The sequence below is a fragment of the Engraulis encrasicolus genome, chromosome 23 (assembly GCF_034702125.1).
Source record: "Engraulis encrasicolus isolate BLACKSEA-1 chromosome 23, IST_EnEncr_1.0, whole genome shotgun sequence".
In the NCBI taxonomy this organism is placed as follows: domain Eukaryota; kingdom Metazoa; phylum Chordata; class Actinopteri; order Clupeiformes; family Engraulidae; genus Engraulis; species Engraulis encrasicolus.
The window spans coordinates 49,948,381-49,958,380 of record NC_085879.1 but is presented as its reverse complement, the minus strand read 5'-3'; positions in this window follow the sequence as shown (position 1 = coordinate 49,958,380).

Below are 10,000 nucleotides of genomic sequence, written 5' to 3'. Positions count from 1 at the left end.
TGTTAAGACACAGCGTCATGGCCGTAACCACCATCGAGGACACAGAGGTCATGTCCTCTGTTTTTTTTTTCCAGCAATGTAAAATTTATCTATGATCAACAATGATGAATTCCGATTTATCCCCAAGGCAGTGATTAAGGAAAACAAACTGAGGAGTTTGGCTGAAGTGTTTGAAGCTTTCTAAATGTACAGTATGCAGTACAGCGTGCAGTATTTGACCCCGGTATTTGAAAATGTCTGGTTACGGCCTTGCACAGCTTTACAAATTTGCTGGTAACAGAATGGCAATAACCAAGTTGTAGTGTATTGGTAAAGGCCCTGTGGTATGTCATAGTACTATGGTAGTCAACTTTTCAATGACTATTACAGCGTGCCACAGTTTAAAGTAGGCTACTCTGAAAGTGTATCTTCCTCTTAATGTGCAGTGAATAACTGGTGAATAAAGTAGTGTTGTAATTACACCATTAACTGATACTGTATACCAGGACTGGCGCTAGGCATAGGCAGACATGGCGGTTGCTCTAGGGCGCCAAATTTGTCCCACAGAATGAGAACATCAAATGAAATAAAACTTTACACTTAGGCTAACTATGACAATGATTATGAATGGACATTCAGTATATGTAGGCCTAGGTAGTAGACATCAGCTGTGCTTAATCAGATGTACAGCACTGTGTGTTCACAGATGCCAATTTCTAAATGCATGAAAAGGAAACAGGTTGTTTGCCTAGACCACCACGTTGACTAGAACTGGTCCTTCTGTACACATCTCAGTAAAAGCGTATGTATGAAGGACAGGAGTGGAAGGCACCGTAAAATGCCCTCTATACCAGTGTTTCCCAACCTCTTTTGTCTGGTGTACCCCCTAAGCATCTTAGTTGTGCCCTGAGTACCCCCTAATTCATGTTCTATATCGCTTTCTCTGTAGTGATGTGACTGCTCCATACATTTGTTACAATAATAACATTTTTCCAAGTACCCCCTGCGGTGTGCTCGCGTACCCCTTGTGGTACACGTACCCCTGGTTGGGAAACACTGCTCTATACTACAGGTATATAGGACTGCCGATTCCAGGCAGGAAACAGTGGTGTGAAGTGTATATAAACCTCTGTACCACTGGATGCTACGTACACCTGCTTGGGATGCATTGGCATGTTTGAGTGTTGGGGCCCTGCTGTGGCTCAAGTGGTAGGGCACCGCACTACTACACCGGCGACCCGGGTTTGAGTCTGGGTCCCGGGTCCTTTGCCAACCCTTCCCCGTCTCTCTCTCCCCACTTGCTTCCTGTCCATCTCAACTGTCCTATCACAGCAATAAAGACCCAAAAATGTTTAAATAAGGAATGCTGAGCGCTGGAAGGTGTCTAGAACAGGCCCAGCTCATCAGAGAGACAGTATCATCTAGAGCCCTTTGTTTATTTATTTATTTACAGCACAGCCACGTTTAATCAATGGAGACTCGCCATGAAAGCCGTAGAATTTAACAACATGATAAGATCACAATCAATCAAAATTCTTTCACAAGATAATAATGCCTCCCTCTGCCCTCTGAAACACTGCCTCCCCCCTCCGCTCCCCTAGTGTGGGAACCAATAGCTCTAGCTCTCCAAAATTTGGAGAGCTCTTTTCCAAAATGATATATATCCATTTTATAGAATGTTGGGAAATTGACATTTTTGTACTGGGCATTCCATTGAATTGCATTGCAAAATGCATTTTATAGAGGTTAAAAAAGTATGTTCTCAAAACATTTGAATGGCAAGAATCCCCACCCCTGCGTGTAAACAGCATTTGGGCAGTCATGGGTAAGTGGTTAAGGCGTCAGACAGGTTCATCTCCGGACCCACCAGGTTGGTGGGGGGAGTAATTAACCAATGCTCTCCCCCATTCCTCCTCCATGACTGAGGTAACCTGAGCATGGTACTGTCCTTCCGCACTGTGCCATTCGGGGCTGCTCCCTTCCACGGGTGAGGCATAAATGCAATTTCGTTGTGTGCAGTGTGCAGTGAACACTTGTGTGCTGTGGCGTGCTGTGTCACAATGACAATGGGAGTTGGAGTTTAAACAAATATATGAATATACCACCCTCTTCTGGTGGAGAAGGATATAACAACTCCTCTGCCACCACTCCTGACCCCAGAATGTCGCCTGATGAGTAGCCATAGATACAGGGTGCGTTCCAATATGCCACCTTGCCTCCTCCACTTGTGCTTGTCTCCTCGTACCAGGAAGTAATATGTCATGATGACATCACTGACGACAACATTATATTTCAATATCTTGCAAAAGCTCCAATTGTAAAGTCTTTTTCTCATTTGCAATTGGGATGGTGAATGAAAAACAGTCCCTCAAAAGTTGTTGTGGCTAGGCTGACAGCTGGGAAACTTTATCGTTTTCTCCACGGAGGATGGGCCAGGAGGCGGGACGAGGAGACAAGCACAAGTGGAGGAGGCAAGGACACATATTGGGATGCACTCCAGATGTCGCCTGATGAGTAGCCATAGATACAGGGTGCGCTCCAATATGCAACCTTGCCTCCTCCACTTGTGCTTGTCTCCTCGTACCAGGAAGTAATATGTCATGATGACATCACTGACAACAGCATTATATTTCAATATCTTGCAAAAGCTCCAATTGTAAAGCCTTCTTCTCATTTGCAATTGGGATGGTGAATGAAACACAGTCCCTCAAAAGTTGTTGTGGCGAGGCTGACAGCTGGGAAACTTTATCGTTTTCTCCACGGAGGCGGGACGAGGAGACAAGCACAAGTGGAGGAGGCAAGGTCGCATATTGTAACGCACTCATAGACAGACATTACCTTCAGGGCTCTAAATTAACACCCACCCACCGGCCAAATGCGGCTGGAATTATAGTTTGGATGGTAGAAAAAAAAACAACTTACTTGCCACTTTGACCCACTAGTGCAGGGGTGCTCAACTGGCGGACCCAGGTCCGGATGCGGACCCAAACGCAATGTCATCCGGACCAAGACAAAATCCATCTGTATTTAATATGTATAAATTATACATGAGATTTCGCTGCCATGCGATCTATAGGTGTATTTCTGCGAAGCCAGTCTTATGACAAATAAAAGTATAATCACTATGACAACTCAGTGAGTGAGCAAGAGGCCAGTGCGGCCAGCGAGTGAGGCTATTTTCTGCATCGGTCCGTAGCGACTTTTTTGGACCCTGGAAACATACGAAATTTGGCGAGTGGACCTTTTCAGTTTCTAGTTGAGCACCCCTGCACTAGTGAGTGTGTGTTTGGCCAGTAAGAGTAGCCTCTTACTGCGGATGGGGTCGCCTCGCCGGCGGGCCTATTCACTATTACTGTAGCCTCTTACTGCGGATGGGGTCGCCGGCGGGCCTATTCACTATTACTGTAGCCTCTTACTGCGGATGGGGTCGCCTCGCCGGCGGGCCTAGTCACTATTACTGTAGCCTCTTACTGCAGATGGGGGCGCCGGCGGGCCTATTCACTATTACTGTAGCCTCTTACTGCGGATGGGGTCGCCGGCGGGCCTAATCACTATTACTGTAGCCTCTTACTGCAGATGGGGTCACCTCGCCGGCGGGCCTAGTCACTATTACTGTAGCCTCTTACTGCAGATGGGGTCGCCTCGCCGGCGGGCCTAGTCACTATTACTGTAGCCTCTTACTGCGGATGGGGTCGCCTCGCCGGCGGGCCTATTCACTATTACTGTAGCCTCTTACTGCGGATGGGGTCGCCTCGCCGGCGGGCCTATTCACTATTACTGTAGCCTCTTACTGCAGATGGGGTCGCCTCGCCGGCGGGCCTATTCACTATTACTGTAGCCTCTTACTGCGGATGGGGTCGCCTCGCCGGCGGGCCTATTCACTATTTGCTGAAAATACTCAACTACATCATAACAACATTGCTATGACAGTGCCGAGAGCCTTAAGTAACAGAGTAAGACATAGACATTACACTTGGTGAGAGTAAGGTTATAACATCAGTGCTGCGCTAAGGGGTTAACACATCTACAAACCATTTTGTCTGGTGATGATAAAAGTTATCCTGATAACGCTACACTACATTACACTACACTGGTATGTCCAGACCAGGTGTCACCAACGTGGTGCCCGCGGGCGCCAGGTAGCCCTCCAGGAGCTTCTGAGGTGCCCACCAAGGATGTTAATAAACAGTGACGACTACCAGATTTTAGTCACAGTTAATGCTTTTCTTGATTTACATATGAGATTACTTATTCTTTACAACCTATAAACAAATTATCATTCAATAATAGTGTGATTTGAGAATGATGCCAAGACATCAGTAGAGGATTTTGGACAAAAGTAGCCCTCGGTAGCCCTCGGGTAGCCCTCAGACCTTGAAAGGTTGGGGGCCTGGTCCAGACCATATGTCACTTGTGATAGGGTTTGGTGTTAGCCAGGCAATCTAATTCCACTACACATGATCTTTATGTGTATCATGACCTCTGCTCCACTTCACATGAACTGCGTATCTAAACGTTTAATGCCACTTGTTCCCATATGCTATCTACCTTCATTTCCTCTGAGATTCATACATGTTACTCTATCTGTGTTGAACACTGTTCCAGTTCAAAAGATCTTTCAGCTCTTCTAGCACACACACACACGCACAAGCACACACACACACACACACACACACACACACACACACACACACACACACACACACACACACACACACACACACACACACACACACACACACACACACACACACCTAATTCAGGAATGGCATGTGGGTCATCCAGTCATTGATCAGTGAGGTGATGAGAGATTATCCTACTAATCACTAATCAATAGAATGGAGGCCACACACACACACACACACACACACACACACACACACACACACACACACAATGTCAACTTTTTTTGATCACCGGCCGCTGTGGCTAGTAGTTTTCCCGAGCCACTGGCCATTTAGCCTTGCTGCTAGCCAGTTTTGTTGTCAGTTTTGTTGTCATTAGAATATTCTTGAATTTAAATATAAACAATTGATGCAACTACGGTGATGCATTACACCCAAGAATAAGTAACATGTCAAAGTGGCCAGTGAGATTTGGCCCTTTGGCAAGTACCAATGTCAGGCCTTGACACACACACATATTCAGTGTTGTGGGAGAAAAGGGAGGTCGTAAGCTTCACCCCTAATCTATATAGGCCATAGGGCACACACACACACACACACACACACACACACACACACACACACACACACACACACACACACACACACACACACACACACACACACACACCCCTTGATGTCCGTTTGATGTCAGTAATGAGTGTGTGAGGCGATGAGATGAGAACGTTCTGGAGATAATTAGACGACCTCACACACACACACACGCACGCGTGCGCACACACACACAGACACACACACACACACTCACACACACACTGGTGTTGACGTTGTGTGTGTGTGTGTGTAGGGGGTTGTTCAGGTGTTCTCTATGAAGAGATTAAGGGAGTGGAGATGAGTAGAGGCTATTAATCACATCACAGGGGCTCAACAGATCCAGTGGTGTACTCTACTTTTTTTGTGGTGGGTATACTGTATATTTGAGCATTTTATGAAGTAGGTATACTATATGTACTTGTGTTATTCTAAATAATGGATCAATCAATATTAAGTGGGTATACTGAAACCCCTGAAATTTTAAAGTGGGTATACTGCGTAGCCATAGGTATTGAGCAGGGGGCAGGAACCTTTCTGGTGGAGCCATAGGTATTGAGCAGGGGGCAGGAACCTTTCTGGTGGAGCCATAGGTTATAGGTTCCCTTCTCTATCCCTACTTATAGGTTCCCTTCCCCTGCTATAGCGTGCTGCAACACAGCAGGGGGTTTCAGGCCATGTAGCCCAGTTCAGCCCTTTTATTTCACTCCTTACATGACTGTTGTTTTAGGGTTTCATCCAGACAGCTAAGTAGGTAATCTCAAAACAGTCCGCCTAAATAGGCCTACACAAACAAACCAGAGATTACTTCAATGGGGCCATTCAATCCAGCAGTGGTTTTCAACCTGGGGGTCGTGACCCCATGTGGGGTTGGCTGGAATTCAAATGAGCTTGCCTGACATGTCTAGATGTGAAAAAAGCATTGTTACTGAAATATTGCTAGTTAATATAACATTAATTCATCAATATTCTGATTGAAAGGCCACATTCAATCTTATATCTTGTCAAAAGTATCTAGGCTACAGGTTTAAAAGTCTACAAGTTCAGGTTTCTTTTCTCGCTGGCGTTAAAATATGTGTATGGTGTCCCTGGAAATTTGGGACATCAAAATGGAGTCCTGAGCCAAAAAAGGTTGGGAACCCCTGTAATGCAGTATTGGTATCCTTGGAATGCCCCCCCCTGATATAACGTCTAAAACCTATACTGGGAGCAAGGAGCGTCTGGGGAGAAAGAAAACCAATCAATCAAATAACAAGGAAGGAGGAAGAGACCTGTTCCTTCCTGTAGACGTTCAATGGCCAAGTGAACATCTCCTCTCCTATGAGCCCCATTTCCCCAAGATTGTAAAATGAAACCCACAGTTGTAGAAAAGTAGAAGTATAAGAAATATTGACACAGATGTAACTACAACACTAGTAGTATTGTATTACAAAGTTGAAATCATGTAATAATATCATACCATGTTATTGTGTTATTGTTACTTTGTAATAGGCCTATCTGTACTCCTACTTTAAAGGGACACTGTGCAGGAAATGGTCAAAAAAGGTACTGCAACTATGCTGCTCATTGAAACTGGGTTGGCTATCACTAAATTTGATATTTACATGAAAGTTTACAAAGTAATAAACAAATATTTTCTAGTATGGTCCAAGTAGAGTCATTTTTACAGCTAAAAATGGCTATTTTTGGAAATTCAAAATGGCGGACCATGGAGAAGATCCCCCTTTTCATGTATGAAAAGTGCAATTTTTCCAGTCATAATGAATACTTACAATTTGATGGTGGTGGTAAGTATTCATGAAAAAGGTAACATTAGTGAATAGGCAGCATGAATTCTGGAAATAAACAACTACAAATCTCACACATTGTCCCTTTAATACAACTCTGATGTAAGTCTGATACTGCAGGCCCTGCTGTGGCCAACCGGTAGGTGTAACGGAGGCTAACTAGCACAGAGTTGGCGTGGAACGTTGGTAAACCTCCCTCCGATAGCCTCATACAGTCTCGTGCCGTTGGGCCGAGAGACTAGTCTCTTGGCCCAGCGGTATCGTACTGTGTCTTCCATTGCCGAACCGTTGTAGTTGACGAGGTCGCACGTTCGATCCCCGAGGGGGGTGAACAGGTGCAAGATGACCTCCGGACCGTCACATAGGGCACTCGCCTGCCATGCGGCTGACCTGGGTTTGATTCCCGGCCCAGGTCCTGTGCTGATTCCCTCCCCGTCTCTCTCCCAATTCGTCCTGTCTACCTCTCAAACTTTACTATCAAATAAAAAAGACCAAAGAAAACTGTCCTATCGAAAAAGACCAAAGAAAAATCTTTAAAAAAAAACAAAATAAATAAGTCTAATACTGCAAATATCCTTAATTAATTTCTATTGGTTTCTCCAATCACATTGCATAACGACTGTTTATGATAATGTGTTGTATACAACTCTAAATAGGTCTACTACGGTTGATTGATTGATTGATTGACTGAAGTTTCGGTCCTGATCGATTCATTAAGGCAATGACGTCACGGTCTGTGGGATCACATGACCGTCACGTGCCCCGGCTGCTTTATCAGCAGTAGTGCAGTCGTTCACCGCAGACTTCACGCGAGCAGTCGGCTTTTAACGCCTGCATTTGAAAACTATCCATCACCAACAACACCACACACCACGCGGACTACCTACCGGCCTCACTGGAAGTGTGTTTGGAGGATACAGACCGACACAGCGAGACGATTTTGGGGCTGAGAACAAACAGGTTAGCAGTCTGGCCGCTGGGCTGACAATAACAAAACACTGGCGCGCCTGTCTTTACTGGTGCTGTGGTCTGATCTGATCTGCTGGTTGAGGCAGTTCGCTGTGAGTTAAAGTACTCTTCTATTCTAGTGTATTCTTCTGCCTTTAGTGTCCTGCTGCCACGGTAGATGGTATGGGGAGTGTAGATGGTAGGCAGTGATCTAATGCTGGTCCTTTACTGCTTGTAGCGGTATAAACAGGCTAGACAAGACGGACCGTGGAGCTGTGTAGAACTACGCGGAGAGAGGATGCGGCTTCTGGGACAGACAGGCAGACAGGAATCCCATATGTTAGGTGCAGTGAGTCTGGAAAGCAAACAATAGTTATCACTGTATATTGCATATCCTGTTTGTCAAATGTTGAGTTTGCTTGGCGGTTGTGATAGAGAAGCAGTGGCTGTTTAAAGCTAATCACTAGCACACAGTAGCCTATGTTCCTTCCATGGGCGTAATTTCGGCATGGATATAAGGGACGCGTCCCCACCAATATCCAGCGATTATCGTTTTGTCCGCACCAATTTGATCACTGGGGCTGGGGGGAAAAAAACGGTCTCCCGTCTCATTCGCATTGCGGCGAAGAAAGGGTTAACCAAAAGTCCTTTGCCAAAGGCTGACGACCAATCTGATTGGCTGTACCTTCCCCTTCTTTCACGTGAGACTCTAGGTTGTGTATGGTTGCTAGGAGGCAGGAGCGCCAAAAAAAAAAAAAAAGAAGCTGAGGTCTTTTCGGTAGGTTCTATCACTGCGCTTATCAGTGGTGTTACCACACGGTACGTATTAAATTACTCTGGCAGGCTAACGTTCCAGAATCTTTGGTGCAACGTGGGTGACACGGGCACATGACTGCCAAGTGAGATGGCAGGCAAAAGAAAAAAAGTGGACATATGGAGCTACTTTTCAAAGAAATCTGTAAGTCACACTATCACTCGCTAATGAAATGACGTTTGGAACACAGCCCGTTAGCAGGGCAAACTCGTTATCTATGAATCAAGTTGTCTACGATGGCACAACTAACTGCAGAGACTGTTGTGCAGTTGAATATCCAATGGCTGTCAATATGTTAATGTTGCATTATGTCCTGCAAATGATAGAATGTTTGTGACAGTGACACAATAACTCCTCGTCAACATAACACGAGACAGATTTATCACGAGGGCGCCTTTGTAAAACGTCGGCGGGCACCTTAGCATAATGACAAACAAAAAAAATGCAGAATTCAGAAGGGGATAGGTCTGGAGGTCTGAGTACCCGCGCCTCCCATTTTGCCTCTCGTCCCTCCCTGTCTTTTCTTTCAATTTCGGTTGCGCGTGCATCACTGCATCCAAAGGGTTGGTGCTGCCCACCCTCTCTCTCTCTTTCTCTCGCTCCACATGAATTTCACCAACCTCTAACCTATTCAGTGTCTCGTTCTCTGTTTCCCCAATAATCAACGTCTTTGAAAGCGTGACATGAAATCGGCATTGCGCGTCATACATTTTTGAAACAAATAGGCTATGGAGACAGCACCGCTCGTGCTTATAAATCGACGTGGATCAATGACCATAGGGGAGACCGGGGCATAGACCGTGCTCTCCACATTAATTTCACCTAGGCCTACCTCTAACCTAGGCTATTCCGTGTCTCGTTCTCCATTCTCAATAATCAACGTCTTTGAAAGCGTGACATTAAATCGGCATAGCGCGTCATACACGTTTGAAACAAATAGGCTATGGGGATGTCGTGCCGAAAAGAGCACCGCTCGTGCTTATAAATCGACGTGGATCAATGACCATATTCATAGACCGTGCCCTACATCTGCATGACATGAACCTACCGGTATGATTGATAATGCAAAAAAGCTTCTGGAATCTTTGTCTTGGAGCACTTTTGTGTCCCCACCAATGTCAAAATCAAAGTTTCGCCCTTGCTTCCTGCAGGAGAGATGTGGTGGTTAGCTGCCTGCCTGACTGACTTGTCAATTATAGCCTATAGCCTACTCGGATGGGGGTATGGAAGGCATCATGCATGTCTGTCCAGTCCTG